The sequence below is a fragment of the Ranitomeya variabilis genome, chromosome 1, assembly GCF_051348905.1.
Source record: "Ranitomeya variabilis isolate aRanVar5 chromosome 1, aRanVar5.hap1, whole genome shotgun sequence".
Classification (NCBI taxonomy): Eukaryota; Metazoa; Chordata; class Amphibia; order Anura; family Dendrobatidae; genus Ranitomeya; species Ranitomeya variabilis.
In genome coordinates, this window is record NC_135232.1 from 468,253,713 (window position 1) to 468,267,187 (window position 13,475).

Here is a 13,475-nt window from a genome sequence, read left to right on the forward strand (position 1 = left end):
AAGATACGGAGGATGGGGCTGGGCCTAGAGCTTCTCTCTCATTGGGGGCCATGTTAAACAATTTGCCCAAGTTTAATGGGAGCAACATGTTGTTGTGGAGCTGGACTGAGAGGATGAGGGGGCTGTTGAGAATGCATCCTATGACCCCGGCCCTGGAAGCTGAGGTAGCCATTATGGCATTAGACGGAGAGGCCCGAGATTCAGTGATGTTGAGACCCCCCACAGAGCGGAATACTTTTACCGGGGTGTTACATGTGTTAGAGGGGACGCACGGGGATCCCACCGACGTGGGAGAGCTGCGGGCCCGGTTGTTTGGACGGCGACAAAAAGAGGGCGAGACTGTCACTCAGTACATGAATGCTCTGCAAGAGCTAAACATTGCAATCGTGCGGAAAGATGGTATGGGGATGGGACATGTCGACGTGACCCTGCGCGACCAACTGGTGACGGGACTGCGGGATGAGTTGACCAAACAGGCTCTACGTGAACGAGTGCGGGTCGACCCGCGCCTGACTTTCTCCGACATAGGCAATGAGGCCCGCACCCGGGAGCAAGAGAGGGGGGTGACGGTCCTGACAGGAGAGGCTCGGGTCATCCAGACCGCTGCACCAGGAGGGGGTGAGCCGTCGTGGGTTCAGGAGATGCGGCAGGAGCTCAAACAAATCCGAGACGAACTGGCCGAAGTAAAAAAAAATGCGCGAAGCCCAAGGGAGCTACCCCGGGGGCAAGGGTCTGGGAGTCCAGCTCGTGGCGCTCGTTCAGGATATTATCCGGTCTCCGGTGCTTGCTATGGTTGCGGGGAGGCAGGACATTTCGCACGGGAGTGCCCCCGGAGAGGGAGAGCCTCGTCACGGCGGGCGTTAAACTAGAGGACTCCGAGCTAAGGGGACGACGCTCGGAGTCAGAATCCCCGCGGATGGGTGGTGAAAGTCCCGAAAATTTGGTTGCCAGCTGCCCCCTGGTTTGGGCAGAGTTTGAAGGGCGGGCTGTACGTTGTCTGGTGGACACCGGATCTCAAGTCACGACTATGCCCGAGGCCTATTTTAGAAAACACTTCCCTGTGTCAGTCAGACCCCAATGGGGCCCCGTAATCCGGTTGCAGGCCGCCAATCAGCTGCCCATCCCAGTGGAAGGGGTCACCTGGATGCAAATATCTTTATGTGGGAAAGACCTGGGCCGCCGGGGGGTTGTGTTGACACGGGGGGATCCCAGCCCACAACATATCGTGACTTTGGGGATGAATGTATTGAAGGACTTTGGCAGTTTGCTGTTAGGGGAGACCACACAAGAGACACTCAATCAGTGGGGGACCAGTACACCTCAAGGCTCCGTGTTCAGACAGTTAGTGAGGGAAGTCCGTGTGCAAGAGACCTTTCAGGAGGGAGACATACTAGGGAAAGTAATCACCTCCCCGACAGCAGAAGTGACGTTTCCCCCAGGACAGACTGTTATATCCCTGCCCATCCGAGCTCGCATCCCTCTGGAAGGAGTGCAAGTGCAGGTTGAGCCCACCTTTACGTCCCCTTTGCCCACAGGACTGCTGGTGGCCCGATCTCTGGCTACTGTTAAAAATGGGGCCGTACCAGTGCGATGTGTGAATGTGGACGAACACGATGTCGTGCTACGGGTCCGAAGTGAGATGGCCAAAGTGTTACGACCGTTAGAAGTGATGCCTCCTCCAGATACTTTACAGTTAAAGGTGGATTCCCCTGATCCCTGGATGGTCAGTGTCCGGTCTACACAGGATCCTGAGCTGATAGCGTTACGAAAAGGTCAAACTATTCTGGAACATATGCGAGCAGAATTACCGGGTCTGGATCCATCACAAGTCTCGCGAGTGCAGCGGCTCCTTGGACACTATGCTGAAGTGTTTGCGCAACATGAAGATGATTTTGGCTGTACCACGGCCATCGAACATGGAATTCCGACCGGAGATACAGTGCCCATCAGGGAGCGGTACAGACAGATTCCCCCGCAGATGTACCAGGAAGTAAAGACGTTGTTAGGCCAGATGCTACAAAAGGGAGTGATCCGCGAGAGTCAGAGCCCGTGGGCTGCCCCGATCGTGCTGGTGCGGAAAAAGGACGGCACGCTCCGGTTCTGTGTGGACTATCGTAAGCTAAATGCATGCACCGTCCGAGACTCTTATCCACTTCCCCGTATCGAGGAGTCTCTCTCCGTGCTGGGTCGGGCCAAATATTTTTCCACCTTAGACCTAGCCAGCGGATACTGGCAGGTCCCGATGACAGAAGCAGATCGTCCTAAGACAGCGTTCATCCTTCCCATGGGACTATTTGAGTTCAATCGAATGCCGTTTGGGCTGGCCAACGCTCCAGGCACCTTCCAACGATTAATGGAGCGGTGTCTGGGGGATTTGAACTTCGAGGCCACTCTCATTTATCTGGATGACATCATCATCTACGCCCCAACATTCGAGGAACATCTGTGCCGACTGGAACAGGTACTAGACCGGTTGCTGAAATACGGGCTTAAGGTGAAGCCCCAGAAGTGTCACTTGTTCCAGGAACAGATCGAGTACCTGGGGCATGTGGTGTCCGCCGAAGGAGTCCGGCCATCGCAGGAGAAGATTGCTGCAATCCAGGAGTGGCCCACACCGGAGACCGCTAAAGATGTACGGGCGTTCTTGGGCCTCGCTGGGTACTACCGGCGCTTCGTGAAGAATTTTGCTCGCCGTTATCACAATCTACAAGTCCTGCTGAAAGGAAGCTCCCCCAAGGAACGGGGAAAGAAGATACAATGGCAGGAGCCACAAGAAGCAGCGTTCCGGGACTTGAAGACAGCTCTCATGGAGCCGCCGGTGTTGGCTTATGCGGACTTTTCGCAACCGTTCATCCTACACACAGACGGCAGGTCTCAGGGATTGGGGGCTGTGTTGTCTCAGGTTCAGGATGGGCGGGAGAGAGTGATCGCCTATGCGAGTCGGTCTCTTCATGACTCTGAGTTGAACCCAGACAATTACAGTTCTTTCAAGGTGGAGCTGCTGGCCGTGGTGTGGGCTATGACGGAGCGGTTCGCTGAGTACCTGGCCGGTTCCGAGGTGCTGATACGCACGGATAACAACCCATTGGCACATCTGGAAAATGCGAAATTGGGTGCCCTAGAACAGCGCTGGGTAGCCCGGATGGCCAAGTACAGATACCGTATCCTTTACAAGCGAGGAGCGGAGAATGTTCATGCTGACGCATTATCTCGTCTGCGGAAAAATCCCCCAAGAACTAACCGAGATGAGGAGCTGGAGGGAGAAGAAATCCCCTACACCATCGGGGGCGCTGCTCAGACGGCTGTGAGCCGGGAACAGACCGGGAACGGAACGGCTGCAGGACTGTTGGTTCAGAGTCGGGACGAATGGATACGGCTACAACAGGAAGACCAGGAACTAGCTCCATTGCGACAGTGGATAACGAATGGTCTATTGCCCGTGAGAACCCCTGGACAAATTCTCCCATCAGATCTGAACCTTCTTCTGCGGCAGTGGGAGCGCCTAACTCTTCAGGACGGGCTCTTATGCCACTTAACCATGGCTCTGGCAGATTCTGAGCCGACCTGGCAGATGGTCTTACCAGGGCCTGTGGTGGCCGCAGTTGCTAAAGAAGCTCATGAGTCCGGGGCACACTTCGGAGTGAAGAGGACGTTTAAGTGGCTGCAAACTCGGTTCTATCATCCTCGGCTGCTTGCGGAAGTACAAACTGCCTGTAGACAATGTCGACAATGTGAGCTAACCAAGTCACCGGAGGAAAGGGCGCCTGTGCAGAGCATCACGACGTCTGCCCCTTTTGAAGTATTAATGATAGACTACATTACCATTGGAGCAGCGCATCAAGGCTACGAACACTGCCTCGTTATGGTAGATCATTTTTCAAAATTCGCGGTAGTCATCCCTACCCGTGATCAGACAGCTGAGTCGGCGGCGAGCGCTATCTGTAAGAACTTTATTCAAGTTTACGGCTGTCCGAGGCGAATACATTCGGATCAAGGCGCCTGTTTCTTGGGCAAGGTCATGGAAGAGCTGCATCGCCTCTATGGCATTGATAAGTCACGCACCACACCGTATCATCCCCAGGGAAATGGGGCTTGTGAGCGGTTTAACCGGACTTTGCTTCAAATGCTGCGTGCGCTAGAACAAGATCAGAAGGCCCGCTGGCCGGAGTACGTGTCTGACCTAGTGTGGGTCTACAACAATAGAGTTCATCAAGTCACAGGGCGCACCCCGTATGAAGTGGTCTTTGGGCGCCCAGGAAAAGGCATGACAGATCTGGAACTGTCTTCGGAGGAAGAAGGCCCCCGAACAGGGATGGCTTCGTGGGTGCGTGATCATCGGCATCGGCTGCAGACCTTACACCGACTGGTACACACTCGAATTCGGGAAGTGGAGCATCGGAGCACCCCTACAGCAAAACCCCCAGAGTTCCGGCCAGGTGATCGAGTACTCGTTCGAGAGCAAAGACCGCAAAACAAGTTAGACCATCGTTGGGAAAAAACACCTTATCGGGTGCTTCGCCGTATAGACCCGCATGGACCTGTATATGAAGTGCAGTCTGAGGCCCTCGGAAGTACAGGTACTCGCATTCTTCATCGCAACATGCTCCGGTTGTGTCGCTCTGTTGACTCGGACACCCCGGAATCCGCAATCAGGGAAGAGCCACCTACGACTGAGTCCCCCAACAACCATTGGTGGGATGAAGAAGATGATGAAGAAGAAGAACGGCGTCAAAATACTCCCCCTATCTCGACTACTACACTACCCCTGACCAGTCACCCTTCCGCTGACGACATTCCCCCAACACCCCCTACACAAGGACCCGAGCCACGACGTTCTGAACGTTCTACTGCCGGTAGACCCCCAACTCGCTACAGTCCTGACTTACACACTAGACAGACCCAAGTGTGGAACAATCCGTCAGGTGGGCGACCTGTCAGTGCGAAGGCCTCGCCCAGGGACTGGCGAGCATACAGGGTGGGGGAATGTAGGGGACAGGGACCTGGTGAGCTGTGCAGACGGGTGGAACCATTGTTGCCGGGAGTCGGGGTTCCGGGGGACGGATTTGAGGGGTGCATGGGAAGCCAGGCTCATGTGACAGGAGGCAGAGTGACGCAGGGAGAGGAGAGGATAAAAAGCAAAACGCGCGAAAGCAGGGGCAGAGAAGCGCGGGAAATCTCTGAGGAGAGGAAACTGCAGCGCAGTTGCTGTGAGTGTGCAGGCCGCAGTGAGACTTGCAGGAAGCAGGGGGAAAACGTGCAACAGACACTGCGGGCAATTACTGGAGCCCCCAAAAAGAGACGCATTCGTCGTCAGCGACCCCCCAGGCAGAGGGGTAGTGCTGACCAGCTCAGGGACAGTATTACCGCGCTCCCTGAGAACACCTTGCCAGAGAGTGCTACAGACTCGCATGGTTTCGTCTCAGCTGTGACTGATACTGATTATTCTCCTAATCCTCCTCAAAAAGACTCTTCTCTGGACTGGGAGGCTGTTACCTCGGATCAACGTCCGCCTGCAGGAGGGAACGCAGCACCGCAAAAGACATTCTGGACTCGACTCTACGCCTGGGCCCGTCGCCAGAAGACACCTCCTTCCTCCGCCATCAGGACTACGGCGTTGTCGGAGCCTCCCCGTCAGGACTACATCGCTGAACCAGCACTGATAAGTGACCGTTGTTGACTTTATCTTAGTAGGGAGTCACTAGTGAGGCGCTGCCGCGTTCTACGGGTGTAGTTCAGGGCGGCCATATAATAATTGGGATTTACTGCGAGATTGTGTTCTTGTATATAAGTTCCCTGCGTGGAAAACGTTTGTTATCTTTTTGGTTGGAAGTTAAAAAGAAAGTTAAAAACGCTATTTGCTTTCTGGCTCCTATTTGTCCCTGCATCCTTCTTTACCTGCGGTCTCTACATAGTGATGGGTCAGCAAGTAGGCATGGTCAATTAGAGGGCTCAACCTCGCTACATACAAGTGTGGAAATGAGGCTGTGCCCACTGGCCGGTAGTATGTATAACTCATACATACCCTCTGGTCCCCGCAGAGAAACCAGTGAATCCCTGCAGAGCACAGTGCGTGTGATAGGGGCATTCAGAAGTCTGCTGTCACACAGAGAGACTAGAGACTACTTAATGTTACTTCTGCGGCTGCAGCTATGATTCATTGTGCACGGCTGTAACTACTGATTAGCTGCTGCTGTCACATTATGTTACCACCACTTCTTGAAGCTGAGGGTGAAACCATCATCTTTCTTCTGTTCTGTTTTGCATACAAAGAAGTACTGTCCAACACCTCACACCCTTTTCTGAAAATTGATTTGTTTTTTTTATTCTTATTCTTACATTTTAACAGTTCACAGTGAGGTATACATAATTAGTGATTTTAGTTTGAATTGTAATAGATGTGGAATATGCATTATTATTATTTTGTATTATTATTTATATTTTTATGAAACAAATTAGAATAAAGTTAAGTTTTAATCTTTGCAATTATTTATATTTTACAGCCTGTTTTTTAGTCTCAGTAGGGGACTTATTTATGCATTCATTTGATCACTTGGGCAATACACAGTGTATTTGTATGCAGGGTACTAGCATGTGAGTGTTAGAGGTCCCATACACAAAATATATCTAACACATGCAGTGAGATTCGTGTGTGTAATTCCAGCAGCTCCAGTCTCTGAACAGACATTCACAGCAGCAGACCTTAATGAATCCCTTGCTGCACTACGCTGGACTAGAACAAGTGCTCTCTATGAGAGAGTAGCTGCCAGTGCTGTCTGTGGCTTATGTTGCAGAGAACATAAGGTTCAGCTGTCCGAAATCAGACATGTTGCATCCTTGTATCCTAATCTTCCCTGACATCACCTGTTACGGTGGAGTTGGGAGGTGTCACGCAACGTGTAGGAAAGGCTAAGTGCAACACCAAGGGATAAGGGAAAGGGAACTAAACACTACAGAAGGGGGAAGTAGAGACCCCTAGACAGATCTAGCATCATCCTGTCTGTCCTATCATCCCTATATTGGTACCGCACCTATCGCAGAGTCGGATACCTAATCCCTGCTTGGCCCTGGTGATAAGCCCTGCATCGGGAAGGACAGGATGACCATGCTAGTCAATCCCCACTACCTCTAAAGACAACTGAGATAGACAAATGAAACAAGGGGAACACTTAGCTTGAGTAGACTTGGAGAGAAAAACTAACGTCCTCCAAACTCCAAAGAGGATGATAGCCGACTGCTACAGCTCCAAACATCAACAAGGAAATGCAAATGGAAATATCACACCCAACTCCCAACAGCAAGTTGGGAGTTATAAACACCCAAATCCAGGTGTGACCATTAGAGCCGGAGGAGGTGGCCACTAGAAAGTAGCATCAGAAAAAACAGGCAGAAGTCTACAAAGCAAACTGCTGAGACCTTCTGTAGACAGATGCAATACAATGGTCTGCAGTCTCTGACACATCCGTATATCAATGTGGTAATAACATTGCATTATGGAAGCTCAGCTAAATCTCTGGGTTTTATTGGAGGACATAAGCTGTAGACTACCGGTCCGAACCTTACAGGTAAAAAATGGCCAGCATATAACAGTATCTGCAACATGGATGAGATGTCATCGAATCTCATGCACACACCAGTAAAAATGTCAATATTTTTACATTTTAAAACCTGCAGTATTTCAATTAATCTTTATATTTTTACTTCAGATTTTACTCTTTCATTGAACAAGGTGAAATCCACATGAAAATCAGCCTGTGCGTGTGGATTTTTACCACAGATTCACTGTAGCTTTCAACTCAAATTTGCTGCAAAGTCCATGACACAATTTTCTATTGCAAATATGACCCGTGAGAACAGAAGCCTGTGGCTATGTGCACACGTTGCGGATTAGGCTTAGGAATTTCTGGTGTGGATTCTGTCTCTCCTGGCACAAAACGCACCTGCGGTTTTTTGTGCAGTTCCGCAGCGGTTTTTTGCACGTTTTTGCTGCGGTTTTCTTGCGGATTTGCTGCGTTTTTTACCCCTGCGGTTTTCTATAATGGAATGGGTACAAAAACGCTGAAGATTCACAAAAAAGAAGTGACATGCTACTTCTTTTAAACCGCAGCGTTTCCGCAGCGGATTTTCCGCAAAGTGTGCACAGCATTTTTTTTTCTCATTGATTTACATTGTACTGTAAATCAATTGCGGATCTGCAGCGATTCTGCACTGCAAAAAACGCTGCGGATCCGCAGAGAATCCGCAAAGTGTGCACATACCCTTAGTTAGGCAATTAGGCTTGTTAGGCAATTCCTGCATGTGTTGGGGTTTCGAACAGCCTCGAGACATGCAGCTGCGGGGACTAGAACATGTTATTCAAGCACGCTGAAGCACGAGCATGCTTGGATAATACCTTTTCAGAGTACATTCACTTAGCACTATTAGGCCGAGGTCACACTTGCGAGTGCAATGCGAGAAACTCGCGCGAGTCTCTCACCTCAATAACCGACACTGACCGGCGTTGACATTAAGCAGGTGAGAAGGTTAAGAAATGGATTGATGGGAGTTTTTTTTTTTGCACTTTCTATGTTTAGTGTTATTTTTAAGGAAGGCCATATATCAGTCACTAAGAAGTTACAGAATAGACAGCGTTTGCCAAAAATGTTTACTTATAGGTACAGTATATTGTCATGTTTCTATTTTGGAGAGTAGATATTTTTGCAGAAAAATACAGCCGTACTAGATGTGCATGATCAATATGTATTAAATTATTGTATATTGTTGTTTTGTTCTTGATTGAGCATACAGATAAAAGTTATAGCTGACCATCTGCTGACAAGCTTATTCAAAAAAGACAACCAGCGTGATAGCCTTTCTTGTCAATTTCATTTTTTATCAACCCCTTCTGATATATTTGAGGTCAGATTTAACATATTCTGAACAAGAAGAGTAGTGGTCCCCAACCTTTCTTATCTTGAGAGCCACATACACCATGGAGAGATGCCGCGATCCACATTCAGTGCTCCTCTCCCCAGTAGTGTTATACAGAGTTCCCCATTCATTACAAGTATAATGACAAGCTTTCCCACGGAAGGTACATCAAAGCCTTGTACCCTCATCCCTTATGGGAAGCATACATACATCTAGGGATTCCCACTTTACCCTATCTACTATATAATTGTCTAAGGGTCACTTCCGTCTGTCTGTCTGTCTGTCTGTCACAGATATTCATTGGTCGCGGCCTCTGTCTGTCATGGAAATCCAAGTCGCTGATTGGTCGTGGCCAAATGCCCATGACCATTGCCACGGCCATAGTCTGGCAGCGGAATGGCCACTGCTTTAGTGCCCTGCAGTCAGCGCTGAGCACTCACACAGGGTTAATGCCAGCGTTAACAGGCCGCGGTGTAACGCACTCCGTGAACGCAGCTATTAACCCTGTGTGACCAACTTTTTACTATTGATGCTGCGTATGCAGCATCAAAAGTAAAAAGATCTAATGTTACAAATAATAATAAAAAAAAAAAAGTTATTCTCACCTTCCGACGTCGCACGCTGTCCTCGGCAGTGCAAGCGGCAGGTTCTGATGCTATGCGAGAAGGACCTGCCATGACGTAACGGTCATGTGACCGTGACGTCATCACAGGTCCTGCGCTCATACCAGCCCTGGGACCGGAAGCTGCCGCGTGCACTGCACACAGGCGCCAGGACTTCAAATGGCCTTCAGAAGGTGAGTATATGTTTATTTTTTAAGTGTTTTTTAACCACGCATATAGTGCCCACATTGCTATATACTATGTGGGCTGTGTTACATACTGCTTGGGCTCTGTTATGTACTATATCTCTGTGCTATATACTATGTAGCTGGGCAATATACAACGCGACTGTGAAATATACAACGTGACTGTCCAATATACTACGTGGCTGTGCAATATACTACGTGCTCTGTGTTATATACTACGTAGCTGTGCAATATACTACGTGGCTGTGTTGGTTCTGTTATATACTATGTCGACTGTGCAATATACTACGTGGCTCTGTTATATACCACGTGGCTGTGCAATATACTACGTAGCTATGCAATATACTACGTGCCTCTACAATATACTACGTGGCTATGTTATATACTACGTGGCTCTGCTATATACTACTTGGCTGACCAATATACTACATACCTGTGCAATACACTACGTGGCTATGTTATATACTATGTGGCTGTGTTATATACTACGTGCCTGTGCATTATACTATGTGGCTCTACAATATACTATGTGGCTATGTTATATACTACGTGGCTCTGCTATATACTACGTGGCTGACCAATATACTACATACCTGTGCAATACACTAAATGGCTATGTTATATACTGTGTGGATGTGTTACATACTATGTAGCTCTGTTATATACTACATAGCTATGTTATATACTACGTCAGTTGTGTTATACACTACGTCACTGTGCAATATAGTACGTAGCCTGTGCTATATACTATCTACATATTCTAGAATGCCCGATACGTTAGAATCGGGTCACCATCTAGTATTTGATATTCTTGTATAAAGCATACTCATTGCACAGTTGCATCCATCTTCAACCACTCCTCTAACTGGCAGTATCAACCTATGTGTGCAGGGCTTCTCCAAAAGAAGTCACCATCCAGAGACCTTCTTCTCATAGCTGTTTTCTAGATCTGGTGTTAATGCATCAAGCTGGCAGACAGCAACAAGCCACACAGCATGGACCCGTGAGTCATAGGTTGGGGACCCCTGGTGTTCAGGATCATTAAATGAATTGCCTGGGCTTAGGATAAAAGTCTGCATTCGCTCTATGTGATTGTAAGCTGCTGAGTCGTGACAGTGTGCGGTGCGCACACAGTCACAATTCCTCCGAATTTCCGGTACTAGTGGGTGATCACGTGTCCACATGTTTGTGTACTTATAGTCATGTGCAGACTAGACTTACCCAGTTTCGCTCAAAAGAAGTGATTTGAGAGGAGCCGGACACGTCTAGTTGGCACGTGTTACCAAGTATACAAATTGCATGAATGTGGTCACGCGACCACCCACTTGAACAGTGAATTTCAGCCAATCGTGATAATGTGTGGCCCACACACTCTCACGATGGAGCGGTCTGCCGTCAGTTTTTTCTGAGAGCATATAACACTTAATTGTATTAATGATATTATTTTTCCTTTACCCTAGATTCCCCTATGTATGCCGTGTACTTGTCTTAGGTCAGCCGGGATTTTAGTTTGCAGAACAACTTCTGTACATTACTCCTATAGTAATTTTCTTTAATGTAATTGCTAATAATTGACATTATAATTGCTCCCCGGGCAGAAATAACCACAGTTACTAAAACACCTCCTTGCACAAATTGCACCTTCACCCCCAGATGAATCAATAAGCAGAAGGGGATCACACTTCACTTACAGTATGCACCAATATTAATACAAAAGAAACACAATCTAAGTCATGAGATACAGCAGTGTAGAGCTAACAGGAGCACCAAACTATACAGTGAGCCACTGCTTCCTCTCCTAAGTACTGTAGTTAGTGAGCAGCTTGGACCAACCCCCCTTTCCATTCATGGCAAACCTTTCCATTGTATGTGCCCCAGAATGTGAGCACACGGCATGTGAATTAAATGCACACCAGATGCTACTGCAGGGTTTTTGGTGCTTTTTTAAATTTGTTTTTGTTTTTAAACTGTGCATTATTTAGCTTGTTTAATGCATTCCATCAGCTAGTATATTATTTTCACTATATACAGTAATATAATATATGTGTGTGTATATATATATACATATGAATATATATACAGTATATATACCGTATGTATATATATATATATATATATATATATATATATATATATATATATATATATACATATATACATATATATATATACCGTATATATATCATGTATGTTTCACTATAAATGTGGATAACAATATTATTATTAATAATAATGATAATAATATTTATTATTTTTTAATAGTGAACAATTCTATGTAATATATATTCAATCACATGTTCCCAAATATTCCATCCATCCTTCTGTCATTAAAAATGCAATTTCCCTGTGCAGATTGCATTGAATCCCCAGGGAATGTGGCCACCAATGATTATTTGAAAGCAACACCAGCCCCCCTGGTTTATTTCACAAGCTCGAGTACACTTTGTGGTAGTATTAAATAATAAGTCATCATGTCCATGAGTGACCCCGGCATCACCCTTTTTTTTTCTCTTTTCCAGTTCCTGTAAAATAAAAGAGAGGCCCCCTGCTCGGTCATCATGTGTCTAATGCTTTGTTTTTGAAATTTCACACTGATTTTCATGCATCTTCCCTACTAGTTTTCAACCTGGCTGCACATTCAATCTGTAGCCTGCCTGTTCCGAATTCCACGGAGCCCAGCCTGAAAAGGAAGCCTTACATGCAAATGTGGCACCAATTAATGGCAGTCTGAATTAGCTGGTATTGGTATCCAAGGCTGCAGTATTCTGCATAATGTGCCTCAGCAATAACGCAAACGCATTGTAGGATTATTGGACGTAACGTGCCCTTATTATGAAAGGCTTTGCTATTTCGAGCAGTGCGGATATAATGTCAGGTACACTGCCCATCTCTCATCATGCTTCTGTCTTCTTCTTCTCTAGGGTAAGCATCCCCCATGCAAGCATTGTTTGCTCGTCACAACATATCATTGTGCTTCTTACCTTTCCGTGCCCTTTCCCTTTCAGCCTGTGTGTCCAGCTAAAAGTCCCAATATACAGTCCAACTTGCACGAGACCAAATCCCAAATGTTGGCATTGTGATGCCAGCTCTGCGCTCCAATATCCCTTTTTATTTTCTGATCATGGTGGTGCTGTCGCTGAAGCCTTGTAATCCTAGATGTTTGCATCAACCATGCATTTCTCCGTCCATCTCTGTGTTTTTCAAATACTGTAGCTCCTGGGTTTTCAGGCTTCCCCTATTCGTATTAATGGAAGGAATTAGAAAGCTACTTGCTCAGGAGAGGAGGAGGAGGAGGGAGAGTACCATACACAAAGAGCATGCGCGAGGCAGGTCATTAGTGTCTTTCTTTGAGGCATGCAAACACATCCATCCAGTGGGTAAAGGAAAAATTGCTGTAAAAATAAAATAGAGCATCAGTTGGCGCTTTGATTTTACCAACCTTGGTGCTCAACGTCACATCATCTCTTGAAACCTGTTCCCTGATCTCTGAACTGCAATACGGATTTATTATTTAGTAAAAATATACCAAGAAAACCCCATGTGACTGCATTTACTGAGAGCAGCTGTGTCATTTTGTACCTTCCTTCGAGTATCTGGCTACAAGCAAACCGTATGAATAGATGTGTAATAAAGGAGATGCCCAAGGGGACAATTCAAATGTGTCAAATTTGCTCCTGGAGGGGAGTTGGTTTTTACCCTGCTCCATGATCAGCACCTAGGACAGAGGTAGAATCAGGGCTATGGATTATATGAGAGCTGA

The 13,475-nt window shown here is 47.3% G+C and overlaps 1 protein-coding gene across 2 annotated transcripts in view; it reads right to left on the reverse strand.

The window, feature by feature from the left end:
* The window catches only part of PLPPR1 (phospholipid phosphatase related 1), a 287,389-nt gene extending 274,428 nt beyond the window's left edge, over positions 1 to 12,961 (reverse strand). Inside the window, exon 1 of one of the 2 annotated variants that reach the window (XM_077250553.1) lies at positions 12,697 to 12,961. The gene's annotated coding sequence lies outside the window, so the exon portion shown is untranslated. The remainder of the gene's footprint in view (positions 1 to 12,696) is intronic. The other variant, XM_077250544.1, reaches the window with a different exon arrangement.
* Between the last annotated feature and the right edge of the window lie 514 nt (positions 12,962 to 13,475).